Source organism: Mustela erminea, chromosome 3, assembly GCF_009829155.1.
Source record: "Mustela erminea isolate mMusErm1 chromosome 3, mMusErm1.Pri, whole genome shotgun sequence".
Taxonomy (NCBI): Eukaryota; Metazoa; Chordata; class Mammalia; order Carnivora; family Mustelidae; genus Mustela; species Mustela erminea.
Genome location: NC_045616.1, coordinates 65,169,456 through 65,196,457, shown reverse-complemented (window position 1 = coordinate 65,196,457; position 27,002 = coordinate 65,169,456). Strand labels below are relative to the sequence as shown.

General features: G+C 39.7%; 1 protein-coding gene across 6 annotated transcripts in view; it reads left to right on the top strand.

The window, feature by feature from the left end:
• Positions 1–27,002, top strand: part of ARHGEF28 (Rho guanine nucleotide exchange factor 28) — a 317,873-nt gene that overhangs the window by 14,635 nt on the left and 276,236 nt on the right. The gene's annotated exons all lie outside the window — the stretch shown is intronic.

Below are 27,002 nucleotides of genomic sequence, written 5' to 3'. Positions count from 1 at the left end.
GCTGGATCCCAGGACCCTGAGATCATGACCTGAGCCGAAGGCAGCGGCTTAACCCACTGAGTCACCCAGGTGCCCCCCCATCTCTTCTTTTACAGACTTTTATAGTGGGTTTTTTAGTCCTAGGACTGGAACTGAGTTTCTCAGATTTATCTTCCTGCCTTTAGCCTTTTGCTGTAACTTTTCCAAGTATTAGATTGTTAAACTTATTCACTTCTCCTTTTAGTTTCAAGTTTTGCACAGGTCTGATAGGCATTTCTTTAATGTTTTAATGAAAAAAATAACACTCTTATGTAGGCTAAGGTCCTAGTTCTGAAGACAAGGTAATTTGGTGCATCTGTATACATTTCTGATTGATGTTTGCCAATTTCAGGTAGAGTTCAACTAATTACTCTTGTACTAGTATCAGATTTTTAGTCTTCTGTCTTTTCATAAGGATCTATACAATACCCAACAAACCTGTATCTCTAGTATATGAAGTTAGCAGTTTAGTAATTACATTATGGAATGAGGTTATATTCTCAAGTGACTTCCTTTTGAGGGAGTTGCCACTGACTCTTCCTTGGGGCCCTCAGACCTCTAGTAGTCTGCTCTAGGACCTTGTTTAGGATCAAAATGAAATTCCTTGAATCCATAGCTTATAGAATCTACCCTTTTGAAAAATTGGAATGAATTGTGCCCATCTCCTGTGTGAAACCTGTCCTTTTCGACAGTTCCTGATGGATTATGGTTAGGAGACTGCATAGGATTCTTCTTCGCACATCCAGAAGCCTGGAACTTAGAGCAGCTTGATGTTTCTTATGATGGGCTTTCCACCTAGAGATATTCTTTCTCCCCTTTCCAACTGGAAATCATTTTCTTCAAAGAGGAGTCAAATTTTATTTTATTTTATTTTTTTTTAAGATTTTATTTATTTATTTGACAGAGAGAGATCACAAGTAGACAGAGAGGCAGGCAGGGAGAGAGAGGGAAGCAGGCTCCCTGCTGAGCAGAGAGCCCGACGCGGGACTCTATCCCAGGACCCTGAGATCATGACCCGAGCTAAAGGCAGCGGCTCAACCCACTGAGCCACCCAGACACCCCAAGAGGAGACGAATTTTAAACAGAGAAGAGTTCTTTTTGTCATTCATTTCACACCAGTCTTAAGCAGATCTATGTATCCCTTCCTCCACTGTCTGGTTTAACCGTCGTTGACACCGCTATACCAATTTGACCAACTGGAAGATAGCAGTGTCTGTCTTGAAGATGTAGTGTCAGTATAGTTAAGTGTAGAAGCCTGTGGAAAGAGGTGCATGCTTAACTTTTTGAAACTACACTGTGTATAAACCTTCTTTCAGCTAACATCTTTCATTAAGATAGAAGTGTTTCCAAGGGCACCTGGGTGGCTGAACAGTTTAAGCCTCTGCCTTCGGCTCAGGTTGTGATCTTGGAGTCCTGGGAGGAGTCCTGGGATTGAGCCCCGCATCCCCACAGTCCTGGGATGGAGCCCTGCATCCCCTCAACGGACTATCTGCTCAGCAGGGAGTCTGCTTTCCCCCTCTCTCTGCCTGTCTCTCTGCCTACTTGTGATCTCTCGCTGTCAAATAAATAAAATCTTGAAAAAAAAAAAAGTGTTTCCAAAAAAAAAAAAAAAAATCCTAATTTTTAAAAAATCCTTGACTTTCGCCCCCACACCCCAACTTAGGTTATTTGGGGATTTGGTTTGTTTGATATAACTCTTGACAGCATGACACTCTAATTATTTGAGGAAAAGGGGCAGGGAAGAGGGTTAAAAAAAAGCCATTCTTGGGGCACCTGGGTGGCTCAGTGGGTTAAGCCTCTGCCTTCGGCTCAGGTCATGATCCTAGGGTCCTGGGATCAAGCCCCACATGGGGCTCTCTGCTCAGCAGGGAGCCTGCTTCCTCCTCTCTCTGCCTGCTTCTCTGCCTACTTGTGATCTCTGTCTGTCAAATAAATTAAATCTTAAAAAAAAAAGCCATTTTTAGCTTTGTATGTGTGGAAAACCATAGAAGCCTGCCAAACAGGAGGCCTGCCTTTTGTCTTGAACCCCTAGAATGTGAAGATCTGTACGTACATCCATAGAGCGCATATCTTTTCCAAATGGGATGGAACTAATCTTTTCCAGTTGATGATGTCTATGAACTGTGATTCCTTTAGGCAGTGATTTTATTGACTGTTAATAAAGGTGGGTGGAGGTAGAGTTTGGAATGGGATGAAATGCTGAGGGCAGTAAGGCCCAGATGAATCATTGTATAGAAAGTGTAATCTATCTCCCTTTAATTCAGAAAAAACCCACTTTTATAAGAATCAGCTCATCTGACTTTTCAGTGTAGGCTTTCATGTACTTGCCAGGTTTGCAGTTGGTTGGAAGTTCTCAGGGATGGATTTCTCAATGTTCTTTTTATACTGGTTCCCACAGCCCCTGGCAACTTAGCAAGTTTCCTGCTGACCGCTCCTCATTTTTGGAGGCAGGAGACAATGCACACAACCTGTTCCCAATGTTTTAATAGGCTTTTAACTGATGGATTATTAAGGGGAAATAGAAGTAATTGTATGTTTTTCTTGTCACACCGAGTTGTTCAGTAAAACTTGTATTGTTTCTTTCTTTTGATTGCCAGAACTATTGATAGTGTCCTCCTTGAATATCCAAGTATTAAAAATCTTTAAAGTCTTAGCCATAGGAATTTTAATTATTCCTTCAGCAACTTGGACTGAAATAGTTTATTATGAGATGAAGTTCTCATGTCTTATTTTTTAACTTTACAAAATTTTAAAATTTTACATAAGAAGATGCAAATAATCTATTTCACATATAAATTAGGTTGTTTTTCAATAAAAATGAATAATCTATGCTTTCCTATCTACAGAAAATCTCAAAATAGCTTTTTACTTGGCTTGTCTTACAATAACAGGAATTTTTAGTAGGGAAAACCCAACTTTATCATGAACAGTTGAAGAAAAATCACATCTTGAAGAATGCCAAGCATAATTAAAATATTGCAGAATACACCATTTTGAAAAAGAGAATAACCTGTGCCTGTCTTTTATATTTGAATCCCTCTGTCATTCTCTAGTTCCTGATGGATTATGGTTGGGAAATCAGGGTGTGTCCCTTTTGTATTAAAATAACAAGCATTTTGCCTTTTCACATTGATAGAAGGAAAATTTATCTTCATGGGCTGTTTTTTTCTTTATTGATAGCAGCAAAAATTAGAAGTAGACAAAATGTCGAGATTTAAATGAATTGAACATATTTTTTAGTGGGAGTCCAACATGACTGCTTGTGGTGTGTGCCATTCATTTTAACTCTGGTAGTAGACTCTGGGGAAGAAGAAGGTTCTTAAAAGGACTTAATCTGAGTGTAACAAAAGCCAGACCAGAAGCAGAATTTGGGTTGAAATTCTATCCCTGCCACTGACATACCAGGTAGGTCGTGTGGCCTTTTTGGGTTGCTGGTGACCTCATTCGATACCCAAGAGTTTGAGTCAAGCCCTTCTCCATGGTGTGTCCCATTCCTAGAGTTTATTTCTGTGGCATTGAAGATGGTGTCTTAAGCATCCCTTCAGTTACTAACATCATGCTTGGGTCCCAGAGCACTTCATAGCACTTAGTTGGCGACATCTACATAGTTCAGGAAGTTGGGTTTGGTGATACTGCTCACGTGTTCTATTTCTGGGAGAAATACTTGCTCATACCCTGAGATTTCCCATATTGTTGTTTATACCTCACTGCTCAGCCAGTAATAATCCAGCAATTATTGTTAGTTGAATTCTAAGATGACTGAAAATGGATATTAATTTGACCTTAGATGAAACTTAATGTCTCTCTATATCAGTTCATCTAGACTGTTTGTAGAATATGTCCTTCATGGCTTTTTTGATAATACCAGTTTTTAGCAAAAATAAAGTTTATAATGGTTCTTTCTCTTTCCTTTCCTCTTTTTTCTCCTATCTTCCCCACTCTTCTTCCTACCTTCCCTACTTGTTCTCTCTTTTTTTTTTTTTTAAAGATTTTATTTATTTATTTGGCAGAGAGAGAGAGAGAGAGAGGAGGAAGCAGGCTCCCTGCTGAGCAGAGAGCCCGATGCAGGACTCGATCCCAGGACCCTGAGATCATGACCTGAGCCGAAGGCAGCGGCTTAACCCACTGAGCCACCCAGGCACCCCTCCCTACTTGTTCTCTTAAAACTTCTTCTGATTTCACTGTTTTCCTCAAAAGGTTTGGCAAACTTCTAAAATCTCTACTATTGTATGTACTTCCTGACTAGTAATACCAGAGAAAACAAATGTATCCTCTTAAGAATGGTGACGTTTTTAAGGTATGACATTCCTTCTCATTTTCAGTGAACCTCATGGTAAAGGTAACTTGTTGGTGTTTTGGAAATTGGACATGATTCTGTTGAGGATCTTCCTTGGTGAATATAGGGGCTCTAAATCTTCAGGAATTCTTTTCAAAGTGTTGGCACTCAGGAGTGTTGGAGAGTTATGCTTGAGTTTTGAGCCTTCACTGAACTGAGTTTAGTACTGAGTAACTGTTCATTACTACAAGGCAGGCACATACTGGGTGTTGGAAGCTTAGGGTAAGAGGCTTGGAAGGAGCATTTGAGGAACTCATGGTGCAGCCCATTCAGCAGCATTAATGCAAATAAATATGCTGTGGTGTGAGATAGTGTGGGCAGGCATTCTCAGCAGTCTAAGTGAAGCCATTTTTCTGGGCCCATACCTAGTATGATGGAGACCAAAGTAATGTCCAGTGTTCCTGCTGTTCCATTGTTCTAGATCTATATTGTGAATATGTATCTGCTTTGGTGATACTGAAAATTAGCAAATTGAAGAAATAAGCATTTTAATGAAAATCTGTATGTAAGAACTCCGATTTTATTTATAAACTGTGAGTTGGCAGAATTTAGTCACAAACTCTTGAACTGTAAAATTTATGCATTAAACAAATATCATTGTGCTACTTTAAAAAACACCCTTTCCAATTTGGGCTTATATTGTAAATACTTATCCCTTCATGGTTAAATAAGTTAGAAACTTGAAATTAGTCAGAAAACACTTCCATGTTCTGTGTTTTGGCAGTATGCTTGTAATAAGTTTACATGTTGAATTTACATAGTAAAACCTAGCTTTGTATACATTCCAGTTACAGACACTTGAAAATTGAAGTGATTTTAAAGAATTCTGGAAATTTCAATGTGTTGTGTTCATGTATCACGAGCAAACTGATTCTAGTTTCTATTAGGAAACAGCTTTCCAGTCTGGGGCTAAGCACTAAACAATTCTGAAATCTGTCAATGCCACAGCCTTAGCCAAAATTAATCTAGGAGAGGTAAATGATACTACCTTTTGCCTTAGTGACCCTGAAGAGTCACTCTTCTACTGAAGAGTACTCTTGTGCATATGGTGAGCACATGCTGGTTTTTACTTTTGGGCACAGGAACATTTGAACAGCTTAGTAATCAAAACTGAAAATCCTTCTGTGCCACAACTAAGTGTCATTAAAACTATGGAGCATTTAAAGTTGCACAGCATTTAGAAGATACTGATGGAATGAATCACCACTTCATGTGTTGTTTTGACAGGAAGTGTATCATGTCTCAATAATTTCCTTAAAAATTTTTCCTGCCAGGTGCCTGTTTTCCTTCTTGTAAACCTGTTTCCACAGAATGCCAAATATGTGGTTAATTTTTCCCACTGATGCCTTTTGACCATTCCTTGTCCTTGTTGGGAATATCAAGTGCGTTTTTGTTGGTAATGAATTTAAGGCTTCCTACAGGGTAGTGAGGAGGAGTAGCTGTTCTGGAAATGTCCGGCCAGGATGGTTTTAGCTGGTGAGGAGATCATTTTAAAAGAGTTAAAAGGTAAGTATTAGCAGACCCAGTCTAATGTCAGATATACATGAAGTATTACCTATCTATGGAGAGGTTAAAGTACATTTTCATTTTCTATTTTTTGTTTTTTATTTCAATTTCAGTATCATTAATGTACAGTGTTGTATTAGTATCAGGTGTGTAATATAGTGATTCAACAATTCTATACATTGCTCTGTGCTCATCATGGTAAGTGTACTCTTAATCCCCATCACCTACCTCCCTTCTAGTAACTATCCATTTATTCTCAATAGTTAAGAGTCTGTTTCTTGGTTTGTTTCTCTCTTGTTTTTGTTTGTTTTACTTTGTTCATTTGTTTTTGTTTTTTTTTGTTGTTTTTTTTTTTTAAAAGGAGAACCCTGTACGATCAGAGTGCCCACTCTTTTTTTTTTTTTGTTTTTTTTAAAGATTTTATTTATTTATTTGACAGAGAGAAATCACAAGTAGATGGAGAGGCAGGCAGAGAGAGAGAGAGAGGGAAGCAGGCTCCCTGACGAGCAGAGAGCCCGATGCGGGACTCGATCCCAGGACCCTGAGATCATGACCCGAGCCGAAGGCAGCGGCTTAACCCACTGAGCCACCCAGGCGCCCTGTTCATTTGTTTTGTTTCTTCAGTTCCACATGAGTGAAATCATAGAGTATTTATTTCTCTGACTGGCTTATTTTCTTAGCATTATACTCTTTAGATCATCCATGTTGTTGCAGATAGAAAGATTTTATTCTTTTTTGTGGTTGAATAATATTTCTGTGTGTGTGTGTGTGTGTGTGTACACACACATCTTCTATATCTATTCATTTATCTATGGACGTATTGGATGATACCATGATTTGGCTATTGTAAATAATGCTGCCATAAACGTAGGGGTGCATACCTCTTTTTTTTTTTTTTTTTTAATGAGTGTTTTGGTATTACTTGGGTAAATACCCAGTAATGCATTTACTGGATTGTAGGATAGTTCTTTTTTTTACATTTTTGAGGAACCTCCATACTGTTTTCCACAGTGGCTGCACCAGTTTGTATTCCTACCAGTAGTGCCAGACAGTTCTCCTTTCTCCATATTCTCACCAACTCTTGTTTCTTGTTTGGTTGGTTTTAGCCATCCTAACAGGTGTGGGGTGATATCTCATTGTATTTTTGATTTGCATTTCCCTGATGATGAGTGATGTTGAGCAGCTTTTCATGTGTCTGTTGGCCATCTGGATGTCTTCTTTGGAAAAATGTCTGTTCATGTCTTCTCTATGTTTTTGAATTACTTCTTTTTTGGGTGTTGAGTTTGATACGTTCTTTATAGATTTTGGATACTAACCCTTTATCTGATATGTCATTTGCAAATACCTTCTCCCATTCCACAGGTTGTCTTTCAGTTTTATTGTTTCTTTTACTGTTCAGTAGCTTCTTACTTTGTTGTAGTCCTAATAGTGGATTTCTTATTTCTCTTGCCTCAGGAGACAAATCTAGAAAAATGTTGCTATGGCCATTGTCAGAGAAATAACTTCCCTGTGCTCGCTTCTAGGATATTTATAGTTTCAGGTCTGTTATCCATTTTGTGTTTATTTTTTTGTATGGTGTAAGATAGTAGTCCAATTTAATTCTTTTCTACGCAGCTGTCTTGTTTTTCCAGCACTATTTGTTGAAGAGAGTGTCTTGTTTCCATTGGATATTCTTTCCTGCTTTGTTGAATATTAGTTGATCATAGAGTTGAGGGTCCATTTCTGGGCTTTCCAGAATGATGTGTCTTGTTTCTGTGCAAGTACCATACTGTTTTGATTACTGCAGCTTTGTACTATAACTTGAAGTCCAGAATTGTGACACCTCCGGCTTTGTTTTTCTTTTTTTTAAGATTGCTTTGGCTATTTGGAGTCTTGTGGTTCTCTATAAATTTTAGGATTGTTGGTTCTAGTACTGTGAGAAAAGCTGTTGGTATTTTGGTAGATGTTGCTTTAAATCTGTAAATTGCTTGATAGTATGGACATTTTGGTGGGGGTAAGATGGACATTTTAACAATATTCTTCCAGTCTATGAGCATGGAATATTTTCATTTTGTCATCGTCAATTTCTTTGATCTGTGTTTTATAGTTTCCAGAGTACAGGTCTTGGATCCCAGGTTTTCGGTTATTTTTGATGCAGTTGTAAATGGGATTGCTTTCTTTCTTTCCATTTTTTTTTTTAAAGATTTTATTTGTTTATTTGGCAGACAGAGATCACAGGCAGGCGGAGAGAGAGGGAGAAGCAGACTCCCCCACTGAGCAGAGAGCCTGATGCGGGGCTCAATCCCAGGACCCTGAGATCATGACCTGAGCTAAAGGCAGGAGGCTTAACACATTGAGCCACCTCGGCGCCCCCTGGGATTGCTTTCTAAATTTATTTCTGTTGCTTCATTTTTAGTGTATAGAAATGCAATGGATTTCTCTGTGTTGGTTTAGTGTTCTACGACTTTGCTGAATTCATTTATCAGTTCTCATAGTTTTTTTGTGGAATCTTTAGGGTTTCTATATATATTTTCATGTTCTCTACAAATGATCATAGTTTTACTTGTTTCTCACCAATTTGGATGCCTTTTATCATTTTCTGTTTTGTATACATATGTAATTAAGCATGATATTCTTTTATAATGAGCATGAGCTCCCTTCAAGTAAAATAAAGGAAAAAATAGGGGGAAGTATTTATGTATCTAGATTTTTAAAAAAGATTTTATTTATTTATCTGACAGAGAGAGAGAGAGAGAGCAAGTGAGCACAAGCAGGGAGAGCAGCAGGCAGAGGGAGAAACAAGCTTCCCGCCGAGCAAGGAGCCCAATGCAGGACTCAGTCCCAGGACCCTGGGATCATGACCTGAGCCAAAGGCAGATGCCCAACTGACTGAGCTCCGAGGCATCCCATTTATGTATCTACTTTTTTTTTTTCTTTTGAAAGATTTTATTTATTTGACAGACAGAGATCACAAGTATGCAGAGAGGCAGGCAGAGAGAGGAGGAAGCAGGCTCCCTGCTGAGCAGAGAGCCCGATGCAGAGCTCAATCCCAGGACCCTGGGATCATGACCTGAGCCGAAGGCAGAGGCTTAACCAACCCACTGAGCTACCCAGGCACCCCTATGTATCTCCTTTTATTTTATTATTTTTTTAATTTTTCAAACTTTTTTTTTTTTTTTTAAGATTTTATTTATTTATTTGGGAGAGAGGCAGTGAGAGAGAACATGAGAGGCGAGAAGGTCAGAGGGAGAAGCGGACTCCCCTTGGAGCTGGGAGCCCGATGTGGGACTCCATCCTGGGATCATGACCTGAGCCAAAGGCAGTTGCTTAACCAACTGAGCCACTGAGGTGCCCTATGTATCTACTTTTAAAAGAGACTTATTTATTTTAGAGAAAGACAGCAGTGGGGAGGGACAGAGGGAGTGGGAGAGAAAGTCTTAAGCAGACTGTGTACTGAGCATGGAGCCTGATTATGGGGCTTGATCTCATGACCCTGAGATTTAGACCTGATCGGAAACCAAGAGTCAGACACTTAACTGACTGCACCCCCAAGCACCCCTAAGGAGATATGTACTTAAAGCCAGATACTGTTCAAGGCAATATGAGAGATGTGGAAAGTTTGAGCCCCTGACTGAGGACATACAGGTCACCCCTCATAGGGCAGCTTGTGTAGCAGCTGCTGAGAGAGGTGAGGTGTGGGTGCTCTCATATGCTTAGACCTGGGGGCTCTGGCAGGGAGGATTAGCCACTGTATGAAGCAGACTTTCCTGGCCTTCTGGCAGAAATGCAGAAATCTGTGTTGCCTAAATTAAGAAATTACACGAATGTGTGCAAAGAAGGTTTTTTTTTTTAAATTTTATTTATTTATTTGACAGGCAGAGATCCTAAGTAGGCAGAGAGGCAGGCAAAGAGAGAGGGGGAAGCAGGCTCCTTGCTGAGCAGAGAGCCCGATGCGGGGCTCAATCCTAGGACTCTGAGATCATGACCTGAGCTGAAGGCAGAGGCTTAACTCAATGAGTCACCCAGGTGCCCCAAGAAATTTTAATTTAGTAACTTGTGCATCGTGTATTGAGAACATGGGAGTGTTTGCCTTTGAATATGGAGTGAGAGTATAACTGTTGGTATATCATAACTAGGTTTATGTACATTTTATTACTATAATAAAACATAAAATTTTTAACAGTGAATTACAACCTATAACCTTTTATTTTATAGTCTGCCTTTTTTTTTATGATTTCAACTCAGTGGTTTCTAACTCTTCCCTTCTTTGGTAGGATAACTATATCTCTTATCTTTATTGACTATAGATTTATTGCATTGCAAGTACGGTTTATAGTACATTTACTCTTTTAAATAAAAATGATAGTGGTTTCAGAGCACCTGGGTGGCTCAGTTAGTAAGGCGGTTGACTCTTGGTTTCAGCTCAGGTCATGGTCTCAGAGTCATGGGATCAAGCCTCGAGTTGGGCTCCACTACTTGGGACTATCTCATTGTCTCTCTAAAAAAACACAAAACAGTGGTTTCTTCCACAAGTTTTAACATTTCTGTTAGGATTATATAGTGTAGGTAGTTAGCCTTATATTACTAGACACTTAAAGACATTTAACTGTAGCATATCACATGTAATTTTGAAGATTATAGTTTTTTTTTTTAAAGATTTTATTTATTTGACAGACAGAGATCACAAGTAGGCAGAGAGGCAGATAGAGAGAGATGGGGAGGGGAAGCAGCCTCCCCAATGAGCAGAGAGCCCGATGCGGGGCTCGATCCCAGGACCCTGAGATCATGACCCGAGCTGAAGGCAGAGGCTTTAACCCACTGAGCCACCCAGGCGCCCTGAAGACTATAGATTTTTATGAACGCATGGTTGTCGGGGTTGATGTGTAATTAGAGACGGTCCTGCTGTAGATAGTGGTATAAGCATTTAACTGTGCTTAAAAAACTAGTTTCCCACATGTATTAAAAAAAAAAAATTGTGTGGGGAAAAAGAATACAATTGATTTGCAAACCAGCGTCCCATTCTTGTATCCTTAATGGGGTTAAATATGAAAACTGTAGTATGTGAGATGCCTATGTAGGAAAAATTTAATGCTCTAAAATGTCAAGTCTAGGATACCAGCACTATAGTGTGCAGAGTGACAGAGTGGATGTAAGCTGGGGCTGAGTGGGCCCTCTACCTGGGCTCCTGCCCCTCACCCAGCTCTCTCTGCACTCATCTGCAGAGATCAGGCAGGTGCTTAGTCATAAGCCCAGAGCAGTCCTCAGCATCAGTCCTCACTTGTCCTCTCGGCCATCCCCTTTTGTGATTCTGTGAGCAGGCTATGATAGATGTGTGTAGGATGGGAAAAGCCCGTATGGACGTTAAGCAACCTTATTATTTTATGCCCCTTGTGTTAGAATGCCATTTAACTATCAGTTAGGCAGAGCTTTGATCTCTCTCGTGCCAAAGAGAACTTCTGCCAACAGAGGTCTGATAGTCCTGCGCTCAGTCTAACCCAACTTCCTTCTCTATTTTGGTTGACAAAACTACAGAACAGTTACAGGAAAGAAGAATAAATCCTAGCGGACTAACTTAGAGAAACTTGTGTCTCAATAGGTGACTTTAGCTTAAAATATAGTTCCCACTTAAAGTTTTAAATGAGAACTGGGGTGTAAAGCTAGCCTGGACGGGTGTTTTGGTACTTTTAGTTTCCTCATCTATGAAATGGGGATAATGCCAGCAGCACTCTGGATAAAACTGGATAGTTTGCCAAATGAAGTTATAAATGGAAATACTTTGGTTTTATATTTTTGAGTCATTTAAAATTTCTAAACCCTAAATGATGATAATTTTGCAAATAGAGCTATTTATGGTCTAGATTTACCATTGGTCTACATGCTATAAATAAACATGTGGAAAAGCAGTGACTGATCATTTGGTATCATGCCAGTTCCTCTGTCTTTATGATAATTTAATACTTGTGTATTTAATAACATGAAAGAAAAATGTGGAGCCAAATCAAATTAGGGAGCAAAGTATCAAAGAGGCCGATTCTGCAAGGGGCTAATGAGTGGCCATGTTCTAGTAGGAATCCCTTGTTCTGTACTTGAGGTTGAAAAGAAAATAAAAAATAAACAAACCACTTCAAAACCCACTTTTTTTTCCTTTCTCTTTCCATTGTTCAGCTAGAGTATAAAGTGTTTCGAAGAAGAACATTAGTGAAGCATTTTGTTACAGAACATTGCCCTTCTCTTCAGGAAAAACAAATTACCAGCAAAAGAGATTTCGTTAGTAATTCTCTCATTTGTTGGTGGGATTATATACATTTAAGCAGTTTGTAAATGACTGCTACTTTTATTAAATAAAGTTTCTTTTTTAAAAAGTTTCTTTATTTAAGAGCGAGAACATGAGCAGGGGGAGAGGGAGAAGGAGAAACAGGCTCTGCACTGAGTAGGGAGCCCCATAGTGCCTCCCTGGGAAGAATTTGGGTCTTGAACATACTTTTGAATCTTATTTATTTATTTATTTATTTTTAAAAGATTTTATTTATTTGAGAGAGAGAACAAGAGAGATCATGAGCAAGGGGAGGGGTAGAAGGAGACTCAGCAGACTCCCTGCTGAGCAGGTGCCCCGATTCTGGACTCCATCCCAGCACCCCAGGATCATGACCTGAGGTGAAGGCAGATGCTTAACCGACTGAACCACCCAGGCACATATTTTATTTTTAAATTTTTTTTTTTTTAAAGATTTTATTTATTTGACAGAGAGAGATCACAAGTAGGCAGAGAGGCAGGCAGAGAGAGAGGAGGAAGCAGGCACCCTGCTGAGCAGAGAGCCCGATGTGGGACTCGATCCCAGGACCCTGAGATCATGACCTGAGCCGAAGGCAGCGGCTTAACCCACTGAGCCACCCAGGCGCCCCCAGGCACATATTTTTTAAAACATATTTAAAAAAATTCTCACTCCTAGATCTTAGTTGTGGTGCATATAGTGTTTCTACCACAGAAGATAGGAACTTCTAATCAGCCTGTGATTGCCATAGGCCATAGGAAATAGAGCCCTTGTGTAAATGTGTTGTGCAATTGGAAAAATGAGGCTTACGTGGTTTATCCAACCATCGGAGCAGTTCCTGTAGCCCTGTTACAGGGAGTGTCAGGTGTGTAATTCAGTTTGGAATTCTGGAGTTGCTATTAACAATGAAGATGGGGAGCGACGGGGTGGCTCAGTGGGGTAAGGCCTCTGCCTTCGGCTCAGGTCATGATCCCAGGGTCCTGGGATCGAGCCCATATCGGGCTCTCTCCTTGGCGGGGAGCCTGCTTCCTCCCCCCTCTCTCTGCCTGCCTCTCTGCCTACTTGTGATCTCTGTCTGTCAAATAAATAAATAAAATCTTAAAAAAAAATGAAGATGGTAACTATTAATTGCTTTCACTTTGTTTGGCATTGTGCTTACAGCTTTGTGAATGTTTTAATTTTTTGAACAATCTCACCATTGGTTTTACAGATGGAAAACTAAGGAAAACTTAAGTAGTGCTTTCTAGGTCCAGCAGCTTATTGATCCCTGGACTGTTTCTCCTAACTTTGCAATGGTATGTCTAATAGGTGAGGAGGGGAAATTCATCTTGTTTACATGTAATAGATTATGCTCTAATCAACTGATGGAAAGTTCTCCCTGCCTCTGTATCTTCACATTTGTCTTGATAGTGACATTAAATGCCTCATCTTTTACACTTACTACAACCTACGTAAGACACTTGGCTGTGTTTGATTTGATTTATATAGCTTGACATCTTAAATATTAACAGGATGAAGAGGCTAAGAAGTCACTGGTTGGTCAGTTAAGACTTCTTATTTTTTAGAGGAAATGCTGCAGACTAGACACAGAATTCTGACGTTGGTACCTGTACTGTTCCCAGCATTTTTTTATGCATTCCAGGAGGCTGTTTACATTTTGAAGAATTTTTGAACTTGGTGACTGCTCATTTAGGCACTCCCCTGGATTTCTCTACTTTGTATTCTGGATCACTTTGCACTTGGTCTTCACTGACCTTGATTCTATCCTCTTGGGCCTCTTCAGTTTCCATTGGCTTCCCAAGGGTGGGCTCTGGTCACCCCCTTTCTCCAGTGTGCCAGAGTACAGATAAGGGCATATTTTCTGAAAGGAAACACTTTTAGAAATGGTTTTAGTCAGTCTGGATTTTGCTGTCATTATCGGTTCTGAACAGTAGCTGTTAATTTTACTTGCCACCAAAATGCTTCTGTTGGCCTAAGTTCTAAATAATTGCTACAGTTACTGTTGCATTTCCATATCTATATAAACTTCAAATTAGCACATTTTAATGATGTGCTCTTTAATTTTCATACTGAATACAATTTCAGTTTATTAGGACAACTCCCATTTATTCAGTTGGTCCCTAACACAAGCTGTACAAGTCTCGAGAGTAGGTTTGAAAAGATACGGTATCATTCAAACTCACTTCAGTTTTAGTTTGTGTGTCTGATATCTGTAGTAGTGTTTAATAGTGTACATAAACAGTGGGTTTGAAATAAGCGATGATAGCACAGTGATGTTATAGACCAAGAAACAAAACTTGAGATACTTGAGTTCTGTCCTATTACGTGATCAAGTGGAATTTGCTTAAAATGTTAAACAGTGACTGGAGAGAAGGAACTTCTTCGTGCACTGTTGGTGGGAATGCAACCTGGTGGAGCCATTGTGGAAAATAGTAAGGAGATTTCTCAAAAAAAATGAGAAATAGAATGACCCTATTATCCACTAATTCCACTACTAGGTATTTACCTAGAGTATGAAAACACTAATTTGAAAATATACACAATCCCCAATGTTTATTGCAGCATTACTTATAATAACCATATTATGGGAGAAGCCTAAGTATCATTCAGTAAAAGGGTGGATAAAAAAGATGTGGTGTGGGGCACCTGGGTGGCCCAGTGGGTTAAGCCTCTGTCTTGGGGTCATGATCTCAGGGTCCTGGGATCGAGCCCCAAGTCCGGCTTTCTGCTCAGCAGGGAGCCTGCTTCCCTCTCTCTCTCTCTCTCTCTCTCTCTCTCTCTCTGCCTGCCTCTCTGCCTACTTGGGATCTCTGTCAGTCAAATAAATAAATAAAATCTTAAAAAAAAAAAAAGATGTGCTTACACATGCGCGCGCGCTCACATAGACACACACACACACACACACACACACACACACACACACAGGAATCTTACTCAGTCATAAAAAAGAATGAAATCTTGCCTTTTATAACATCATGGATAACCCAGAGGGTATAATGCTAGGTAAAATGAGTTAGTAGGAGACCAGCAAATACCATGTGATTGCATGCATATGTGAAATTTAAGAAACAAAACAAATGAACAAAGAAAAAAAATCCAGACAGGAAACTCCTAAATATAGAGAACAAAGTGATGGTTACCAGAGGGGAGCAGTGTGTGGGGGATGGGTGAAATAGGCAAAGGGGATTAAAGAGTAAACTTATTGTGCTGAGCTCTGCATAATGTATAGAATTGTCGAATCACTATTTTGTATGCCTGAAACTAGTACAACACTGCATTAATTATACTGACATTAAAAAAAATCTGAATAGATAAAATGTAAAGCACTGAAGGAATTTAATCCTGTTTCATAAGTGAGCATGTTGTACTTGCACTCTTGAACTTGAATAATTTTCAAATTGAAATTCCATTTTTTAGATTGTTTTGAAGCTGAAAAATGAATGTAGGAAAAAAGAATTAGCACAGTTTAGTAGTTGACATCTTTGGATCCTTGGAAGGCACTTAAAAGTTTTGTTGACATTTGCTTTATTTTTACTGGCATGTTTATATATTTGTAGTTCAATAAAGGAAGATTTTCCTGGTGTTTCTTGTTATTATGCATTTTCTTTTCTACTTTTTTTTTAAGATTTTTTATTTTTTATTTATTTGACAGAGAGACATCATAAGTAGGCAGAGAGGCAGGCAGAGAGAGGGGGAAGCAGGCTCCCTGCTGAGCAGAGAGCCCAATATGGGGCTCAATCCCAGGACTCTGAGATCACGACCTGAGCCAAAGGCAGGGGCTTAATCCACTGAACCACCTAGGTGCCCCACATTATGCATTTTCAAAAAGATTATTATTACTAAAAATAACTGTCCTGTGGAAGAGGAGTTAGGTCATCACTGCCTGGGGTCACTCTAAAGTGCTGCTCTTGTGTCTTCCCATCAGGCATTATTGCAAAGGTAGTGAGAATCTAGGTTGTATATGTGCATGGAACCTAGTGGACTCTGGGTTGGCTGACATGGAATTCTTCCTATAGCTTCTTGGTGTGCTCCCTGTGATGGTTCAGGCTTCACCATTTCCCTGGATTACTGTAACAGCTTCCCCTCTCTTCATCTTCTCATCTCCTGCCACTGCCACCATCTAGCCACTCTGCTCTCAGGGCACATTTACTGAAATACCAACCTGAGCATGTCTGTTCTCTGCTTAGAATCTGTCACTTGCTTCTCCTGATTGTCCGTCTACATGATGCTTCATGGGCTGGCTCTTGTTATCCTCTTTGGCCTTCCGTTCTGTCAGACAGCTCCCCAAGAGCTCCATGTACAAACCTTGATGCTTGCTTCTCTGCCTTTGTGTCTCCTCTTCCCTCTGCAGACCATCCCTTTCCACTTCACTCCCCCTATTCTCTGCAAAAACCTGGCTATCTTCTGTTCTTTAAAAAAAAAAAATAATTTATTGGGGTGTCTGAGTGGCTCAGGGGGTTAAAGCCTCTGCCTTCGGCTTGGGTCGTGATCTCGGGGTCCTGGGATCGAGCCCTGTATCGGGCTCTCTGCTCGGCAGGGAGCCTGCCTCCCCCCCTCTCTCTGCCTGCCTCTCTGCCTGCTTGTGGTTTCTGTCTGTCAAATAAATAAAATCTTGAAAAAAAATAATTTATTACTATTATTATTACTATTTTTGATTAACACATAATGTATTATTTGCTTCAGGGGTATTGTTCTGTGAATCCTCAGTCTTACATGATTCACATCATTCATCATAGCGCATACTCTCCCCAATGTCCATATAAATAGTTTATTTTTAAGTAATCTCTATACCCAACATGTGGCTTAGCCTTACAATCCCAAAATCAAGAGTTGCATGCTCTACCAACTCAGCCAGCCAGGTGCCCCATAACTTCTGTTCTTAATGAGTCCTAATATCTGGGTCCACTGCCCCCCTCCCTTCTTCTGCTCAAGAGGTAGCTGCATCTCGCCTACCACAGCTCTCGATGTTGTCATCCCTGGCATGCATGTGTGGTCTTTTGTGTCTCCTACTAGACCGTGGGCTGCCGGCACCCAGCTCAGTGTCCACTGCAAACTGGGAGCTTTTAATATTGCATGAAGGGATGAACTGACGACCACGGATTCTAGCCATCCGGACGACAGTGTTTGTGTCTGTGAAAGGCTTCATGATCTGGGGCACTGCTTTCTTGTTCATGTAGAATAACAGATCTCGGGGCGCCTGGGTGGCTCAGTGGGTTAAAGCCTCTGCCTTCGGCTCAGGTCATGATCTCAGGGTCCTGGGATCGAGTCCCGCGTCGGGCTCTCTGCTCAGCAGGGAGCCTGCTTCTCTCTCTCTCTCTCTCTGCCTGCCTCTCTGTCTACTTGTGATCTCTGTCTGTCAAATAAATAAAATCTTTTTTTTTTAAAGATTTTATTTATTTATTTGACAGAAAGAGATCACAAGGAGGCAGAGAGGCAGGCAGAGAGAGAGGAAAGGAAGCAGGCTCACTGCTGAGCAGAGAGCCCGACGTGGGGCTCGATCCCAGGACCCTGAGATCATGACCTGAGCTGAAGGCAGAGGCTTTAACCTACTGAGCCACCAGGTGCCCCTCCTGGAAAGCTTTTGATGAAAATCATGATTAATTCCTGATAGTTTCTCTCTGTCCATTAGCTTGCTGCTCTATCCAAGAAAGAGATTTTAATAATCTTGCAGTTCATTCTGCATAAGAAAATAGAATTTATATATCCTTTCACAGTTGATAGAGTACTCCTTTTAACATCTCAGTTAATCCTCAATTCTAGGAGAAAGGGGGTCAGATTTTTGCATTTTTGAAGCTGAGACTTGATCCAGGCCATGTTTCCTTAATTAACTAGGTTGCTGGAACTCCCAATAACCAGCATTTGTCAAAACTAGGAAGTGACAGAATTTCTTCTTGGGTTGTTTGCTAAAAAAAAAAAAAAAAAAAACTAAAAAAATAATAAAAAATAAAGAAAGTAGAGAAAAAAATATGCAAGTTTGGCAGAAAACACTCCTGTGGTTTACAGTAGATAAGGGAATTATTAAGAATTCCAATCTCATTTTGACTTAATTTTGAACAAAATTTAGAATTGTAATACATTCATGTGATCCTCAGAAAATGTAATAATGGATTACAAAGAATATATTCCAAGTCATTTGAGATATGTTATGACTAACAAATAATACAGAGGTTAAAAGCCATTTTGAATAAAATATATGCTTTCAGTTCTTATAAAACCTTCGATTCTTCTTTATTTTCCATTTGCCCATAAATACCTTGTTTACTTTGGTTTCCTTCCTTTTTTTCCTGAAAAGAGCTTGGAGAATTTAAGCAGTGTCTTCCGTTCCTGTGATTTATGATTGACAACCACCCCCCCTTCCTGCTGGCACTTAATATTCCCTGTGCACCCTGGGTATCTACATCATCTACATCTTTAATTCTGGTACCGTCGTTGAGAACTAGGCAGGGGGCATCTGTTAAAGATGTGAATTGGCATAAACACTGACCTCTCACATTTGCTGTGTCTGAGACTGAGCCTGTCCCTTTGCTGTTGCCCCCTGCCTGGTCCCTTCCTCTAACCCAGAAGTTGGGGATTCTGCTTTCAGTGTTTACCCTTTTTTATTCCTTAGGGTGACTTGACTTTTTTTTTTAAGATTTTATTTATTCATTTGAGAGAGAGAGACAGGGAGAGAGAGAGCATGAGCGAGGAGAAGGTCAGAGGAAGAAGCAGACTCCCCATGGAGCTGGGAGCCTGATGCGGGACTCGATCCCGGGACTCCGGGATCATGACCCGAGCCGAAGGCAGTCGTCCAACCAACTGAGCCACCCAGGCGTCCCGGGTGACTTGACTTTTTAAATAGTCTTAATACTGTCACGTCCTCTCCTCACTGCTATTGCTGCAGTTTAGATCTTATTATTGTTACTATTATTTTTTTTTTTTTACCTGAATTGCTACTGTATTACCTGCTTTAGATACGGTCTCCCAAAAATGTGCTTTCTGCACCGGCAGCAGAATGATTCATCTGAAAGCAGAGTTGAGTCGTTCCCTCCTTGGGTAGGATCTTCAGTTGCTCCCCATTCATACGTGAAAAAAGATTGGGTTTACCCTCCACCATTCAGGGCTTTCCAGTACTTGCCCAGTCTTTCCTGCCTCACCCATCAGGGCTGCCTCTCTCCTTCACGCAGTGCTCCCTCTCTCCAAGTTGGTGCTTTGCTTTGAGAGCTCACAGGCATCACCTGCTGACTCTTGCACCTCTGCCATGACTCTTGTCTTTTCAGCCCTGCTCCCCTTTCTTGCTCTTGGTCCTCCTGACCAGTATTCTTATTGTCCTTTCCTTGGTGAACTCCTGTTCTGGAAGGTGTCTTTACAGGTATCAGTCCCTTTAGGAAGCCTCTTAGACCTTCCTGTTATAGCTTAGAATATAGTTAAGGTAACTTTAAAGAGACTTAAACAGAGGCTTAAATAAGAGAAGAATTTCTTTTCTGTAAAAGTCTGAGCTGGAGAGATGGGTGGCTCACTCTAAGGTTACTTAGGAACCGTGTTCCTTCTGTCTTGCTGCTCCATCATCTGTGGAGTCTTATTTTCTTTGGCATGACCGTAGCTGGCTTGCTACCACTCATCTGTTTCCAACCACCAGGAACAGGGAAAGAAGTTAGAGAGGCCACACTTCCTCCTTTGAGGAGCCTGAATGACACTGTAGGCATAACTCCTGCTCCCATCTCTGTAGCCTGAACTGCACGGAATGCCCACACCCTAGCTCAGGGAAGGCTGGGTGATAGTTCTTAGCTTAGTGGTTTCTTCTAAAATGTGAGCCACATATGTAATAGAAAGTTCCCTAAGGACCTTATTAAAAAGGGAAAAGAAACAGATGAAATTAACCCAACATATTTAACCCACTGTATCTAAAACAGCATTTCAGTGTGTAGGAGTGGCCATGTTTCAGATATTCAGTAGCTCCATGTGAGAGTGGGTACATAATTGTGAAGTATATGGCTTTCACTGGCCATGTGTAGCTAAGGTTGAAGGCTCCTACCAGGAAAATTAAGGGGAGAATGGTATCTGGGCTTACCTGGTAGTTGGGCCCGTTTTCTTGTTAACTAGGGTCTGCTTGCCATCCCGATTTGATATTACTACAAGGCATGACATATTGTGTATATACGTACACGTTTTATTGTCTCATTCCCATTAAGTGTTTTTTAAGAGGTAATGATGTCTTTTCTCTACATCCTGGTATAGTATTTGGCACCTTTTCTTTTTTTAAGATTTTACTCATTTGAGAATGAGAGAGAGACAGAGACATGATGATCAGGGAGAGAGGAAGAAGGAGAGTGATGGGTAGGGGGAGGGAGAGGGAGAAGCAGACTCCCTGCTCAGCGAGGAGCCTGACACCGGGCTTGATCCCAGGACCCTGAGATCATGACCTGAGCTTAGGTCAGGTGCTTAACCGACTGAGCCACCTAGGCGCCCAGGCACATTTTGATTATCCAATAAATGTTAAGTGAATAAAGTCACTGAGTGGGGATTTCATTTAATTGCTCAACTGTTTTTGTTATTCTTGGGCAGATGCTTATAAATGGATTCATTGACAGGGTTATACTTCCGTATGCATCAAAGGTTAGATTTTCCTCAGGGAGATGAATATACTTTGATTTTATTTGATACATTTCCTGTGAACTCAAAGTCAGAGGTGCTTTGGGAAGATATTCACATTCTGATATAATGGCAGGTTCTCTGGTTCCACAAATAACATTTTAGAAAATTAGGTGCATCGTGCAGAAAACTGATATTTTCTCTGAAATAGTGAATCTTCTGTTGAGGGTGGCTCTGTATGGGTGAAAGAACAGGATGGAGTTTCTCGCATGGAACCTCTTGCTTTGAGAATTCCCTTTCAGTCCTTAGGGAGATAGGCCATTTCCAGGCAATATTACAAATCTGTTGCCGGTACATGTGAAGCACAGTATTCCCAGAAGTCAGCAATTCAGCATAATTTATCAAAGATTGTTAGAATTAAGTAGAACCTGAATGTAGCTCCTCATTAAATGAAATACAGAACTGAATGTTCCCTAAACAAGTTAAATTGTAGATATTACAGGCTGTTCCTATCTGGTGCAAACCTATCTTGCATCCCTCATTGGCAGGTTACTGCAGAAATGCCTTTTTTGGCATTTGAGATTTGTGGCCCTTCTCCCTGGGGGATGGGGAGCAGTGGTAGGCAGAGTAAATGAACAGGGCTGCATCTCCTCTCACTTTTCAGCAGTACCTTTCTCTCTTTGTGCCTTGCTCACTCTGTCATCACTCCACACCTCATTCCACCTCTTGAGACAGAAGCTTTTTCCCCCCATCCTGGGAATGGCTCTTGAGATGAATTTCCTAGGTTAGTCATCTTTTGCGGGAGTATCTCATTTCCATTAGGCTGTGGTATATTACATGGTAATATTTATAATATTTATAGCATAATAGTAGCCACCACTACTATGATCATGGTGTTAGAGTGCTTGTGCATGCCAGGCACATTTGGAGGGCTTCATGTATGTTTCTTAGAATGATCTTATGACATAGGCATTATTTTGATGCCCATTTTTTAGGGGAAGTAGAGGCTTAGGTTAAGTGCCTTGGCTGGAGTCACAAGCCAAGTTGCTAAACTAGATTTATACCCATACCTGAATCTAAATTTTAGGTTTTTAACCATTATATGGTCCTGCTTTCTAACTATAACTTCTTTGACTTTTCCACCCTATTTGATCCATATGTATTTTTGGTCATGGTGAGGTTGGGCAGAAGGATAGGGTGTGGGAGGGACCTGGGAATATCTGATCTAGAAGAAAGATAATTGAAGAAAATTTGGATGAGGCGTTACACAACAAGGATGACTTACTGCTGATAGAGCAAGGAGGGGTCAGAAATAATCAGACTCAGATTCTGTGTACTGGGAGGACTTTCATTGTGCCACTCTTTAAGATGGAGTTGTACCATACATTAAAAAAAAAAAAAGTCATGAACCACAGTCAAGTGGGATTTATTCCTGAGTTGCAAGGGTGGTTCAGTATCCACAAATGAATCAACATGATACATCACATTAAGAATCATAAGGGTAAAACCCATGTGATCATTTCAATAGATGCAGAAGAAACCTTCATCAAAGTAAATGATAAAACCCTCAACAAAGTAGGTTTAGAGGGAACATACCTCAACATAACAAAGGCCTTATATGAAAATTCCATAGTTAATAACATCATATATGGGGAAAATCAGAGCTTTTCCTCTATGGTTAGGAACAAGACTGGAATGCACATTCTCACCACTCATTCACAAATACTGGAAACCCTAACCATAGCAGTCAGATAGGAAAAAGAAATAAATGGCATCCATATCAGCAAGGAAGAAGTAAAACTGATTATTTAGATATGATATGATACTCCATGTAGGAAACATGAAAGACCCCACCAAAATACTACTAGAACTAATAAATGAATCTAGTAAAGTCGCAGGATACAAAATTAATATACAGAAATCCAATAATGAATCATCAGAAGGAGAAATCAAGTAATCAATCCCATTTACAATTGCATCCCAAACCATAAGATACTTGGGAATGTACCTAAGTAAAGCTGTGAAAGATCTGTACTCTGAAAACTATAAATGCTGATGAAAAAAATTGAAGAGGACACAAAGAAATGCAGACATTCCATGCTCATGGATTTGAAGAACAAATATTAAAATGTTTATACTACCCAAAACAATCTACAGATAGAATGCAATCCCTATTAAAATACCAACAGCATTTTTCACAGAGCTAGAACAAACAATTCTAAAATTAGTATGGAACCACATAAGACCCTCCAAATAGCCAAAGCAACACTGAAAAAGAGAGTTGGAGGCTTCACAGTTCTGGATTTCAAGTTACATACAAAGCCCTAATAACCAAAATGATATGGTACTAGTCCAGAAATAGACACACAGGTCAATAGAACAGACTAGAAAACCCAGAAATGGATCTACATCTGTAGGGTCAGTTAATCTTCAACAAAGCAGCAAAGAATATCTAATGGAAAAAAGACTGTATCTTCAATAAATGATATTGGGAAAACTGGAAAGCTATATACAAAAGAATGAAATTGGATCACTTTCTTATAATGTATATAAAATTTTAAAACATAGGTTAAATACCTAAATGTATAACCAGAAACCATAAAAATCCTAGAAGAGACCATAGGCAGTAACCTCTTTGACATCAGCCATACTGACTTCTTTCTGAATATGTCTCCTTAGACAAGGGAAACAATAGAAAAAATAAAATATGGGGACCATGTAAAAATAAAAGCCTTCTGTATGGTGACATAAACAATCAACTAATAGGCAGCCTAAGGAATCAGGGAAGATATTTTCAAATGATCTATCTGGTAAAGGGTACATATCTAAAGTATATAAAGAACTTCTAAAGCTCAACACCCCCCAAAAAATGACCCAATTAAAAAATGAGCAGGAAATGTGAACAGACATTTCTCTGAAGAAGACATTCAGATGGCCAATAAAGGCATGAGAAAATGGTCAACATCATTTATCAGGGAAATGGAAATCAAAACTATAATGAGGTATCACCTTATGCCCGTCAGAATGGCTAAAATCAACAGCACAAGAAACAACAAGAGTTGGCAAGGATGTGGAGAAACAGGAACCCTCTTGTGCTGTTGGTGGGAATGCAAACTGGTACAGCCCCTCAGGAAAACAGTATGGAGTTTCCTCAGAAAGTTAAGAATAGATCTGTACTCCAGTCCAACAATAATACTACTGAGAATTTACCCAAGGAATACCAAAATACTAATTCAAAGGGATACATGTATCCTAATGTTTGTAGCAGCATTTTCTACAATAGCCTAATTATGGCCATCAATTGATAAGTGTCCATCAGTTGTCCATCAAGTGTCCATAAGTGTCTATCAATTGATGACTAGATAAAGAAGATGTGGTATTCCTGGAAAACAGTATGTAGGTTCCTCAAGAAGTTAAAAATAGAACTACTTTATGACTCAACAATTGCACTGCTTGGTATTTATCCAAGGATACATTGATCTAAAGAGGTACATGCAACCCAATGTTGATAGCAGTAATATCCACAATAGCCAAACTATGGAAAGTACCCAGATGTCCATCAACAGATGAATGAATAAAGAAGATGTGATATATATATATATATATATATATATATATATATATATATATGCAATTGAATACTATGTAGCCATCAAAAGAAATGAAATCTTGCATTTGCAATGATGTGGATAGAACTGGAGGTTTTTGTGCTGAGTGGCATAAATCAGAGAAACATAAATACCATATGATTTCACTCATAACTGGAATTTAAGAATCAAAAGAGATGAACATAGGGAAAGGGAAAATAAAGTAAGATGAAAACAGAGGGAGGCAAAACAAAAGAATCTTAACTCTAGGAAACAAACTGAGGATTGCTGGAGAGAAGGTGGGTGGGTGGATGGAGTAACTGGGTGATGGACATTAAGGAGGGCACTCGATGTACAGAGCACTAGGTGTTCTGTGCAACTGATTAAATCACTGGATTCTACCCCTGAAAATAATAGTACATATTAACTATTTTGAATTTAAATAAAAAGATAAGTATATTTTTAATTATATATATAAAATATATTTTAATATTTACATATTTTATATTTATATATTATATTTATATATTATATATAAATATTTTATATATTTTATTTATATACTATATATTTTATATTTATATACTACATATATATTTATAAATTAAAAATATATTTTTATATATGTACAAATGTACATATATACACATACATATATATGTATGCACACACATACACATACATATATACATATACACATGCATGCATACATATATGTACACACGTATGTACATGTATACACATGTACATATGTGTATATATGCATGTGCACACATATACATATGCATATACACATATACACACGTATATATAATATACAGTATGTATACATATGTATATATACTATATGTAACAAAATATTACTCAGCCATTATATATACTTAAGATGTGTGTGTGGGGGGCGCCTGGGTGGCTCAGTGGGTTAAAGCCTCTGCCTTTGGCCCAGGTCATGATCCCAGGATCCTGGGATCGAGCCCCGCATCGGGCTCTCTGCTCAGCAGGGAGCCTGCTTCCTCCTCCCTCTCTCTCTGCCTGCCTCTCCACCTACTTGTGATTCTGCCTGTCAAATAAATAAATAAAATCTTTAAAAAAAAAAAAAAAAAAGATGTGCGTGTGTGTGTGTGTATAAAAAATGAAATATCACTCAGCCATAAAAAAGAATGAAATATTACCATTTGCAAGGACATGGATGGAGCTAGAAGTCAAGTGAAGTCAATCAGAGAAAGACAAATGTCATATGATTTTATTCACATGTGAAATTTAAGAAACAAGCAGAGGGGGAAAAAAGAGAGGCAGACCAAGAAACAGACTCTTAACTGTAGAGAAGTGATGGTTACCAGAGGGGAGATGATGGGGGAATGGGTGAAATGGGTGATGGGATGAAGGAGGGCACTTTTGGGGATGAGCCCTGGGTGATGTGTGGAAGTGCTGAATCACTGAATCACTGAAGTGTATGTCTGAAACTAATAGGAAAGTGTATGTTAACTAACTGTTAACTAACTGGAGTCAAAATAAAAAAATCTTAAAACGATGGAGCCATAAGGTAGTTCAGTCTTCTTATTAATTAGGTATTTGAAGCCCGGAGACATGGCATTATTTTCTGGGGTGTGTGCTCTTAGTAAAATAAATGAGGATTGCATACTTGATTTTTTCTGATGATTCCAAGTTGATTTTATTGAGCTACATTGTTTCAGTGCTGCTTTTTGTTAGTTTGTAACCAACCCCTGTTTGTTTCCATTTTAGGTTTTTCTATTTGTTACCAGTAGGAGACTGTCCCTGGGAAGTAAGGGCAGGGAAAGTGTACTTGCTTGAGGAATAGTAGCAGGATAATGGAGAAACTGCTAGAGAAATTGGTTCTTCAGCTGCCCAGGGAGTAAAGTGAAGAACGAGCTAACACGGTAGGTAGTGGGGAGGGAAGGAGACTGTTGGTGTGCCCTCTGGGGCCCTGCGCAGTTGGGAGATGGGGACATGAACAACGAGACTGGACTCTGCAAATCCAAATCCATCTACCCGCACCCAGCTGTGGCCCTTGCATGGGCCCTGTTTCTCACTCGGTTTGAGATGTGGTTGCTCCATGATTCCCTCACTGGGAGTGGAGGAAGGAGAGGTATAGAATCCTACTGTTAGGATTGGAGCCGGAGGAAGTATGTTCTTGGAATACTAAGTAGGACCCTTGATTTTCATGTGGAAACATGGGTAAATATGCTAGGACAATACCCACAAGTCGGTTTGTGAGGTAAAAAGGCTCTTTGGGGTTATTATTTTTTAGGCGGTGCCTTAAGGACCTCAGTCTCTGTCTCCCATGAAACGAACATGATACTCCCTGCGCTACTGGGCAGAATAAATACATAACACATGTGACAGGCAACTCCAACTCTTCTCTTTGATAGGAATGGAGGGAAAGCAGTTGTGTAGAAGGGCATGGTTTTCTCTTGAAACAGAACACAGTGTCATTCTAAAGTTGTAGCATGTGGGGAAGCAGGTAGAGATGACGGGGGAATGTTTCAGGTCTCAACCAGGCTGGCCTTGTCACCGTCACTGTGTGAAAGTGTTAGCAATGAGGGTGTGGTATAGAGTACACTTGGAGTCAGTAACAGCTTGTTTCATGATAACTCTTTATTATTATTTATTTATTTATGAAGATTTTGTTTATTTATTTGACATTATTGACAAAGAGAGAGCACAAGTAGGGGGAGCAGTCAGCAGAGGGAGAAGCAGACGCCCTGCTGAGTAGGGA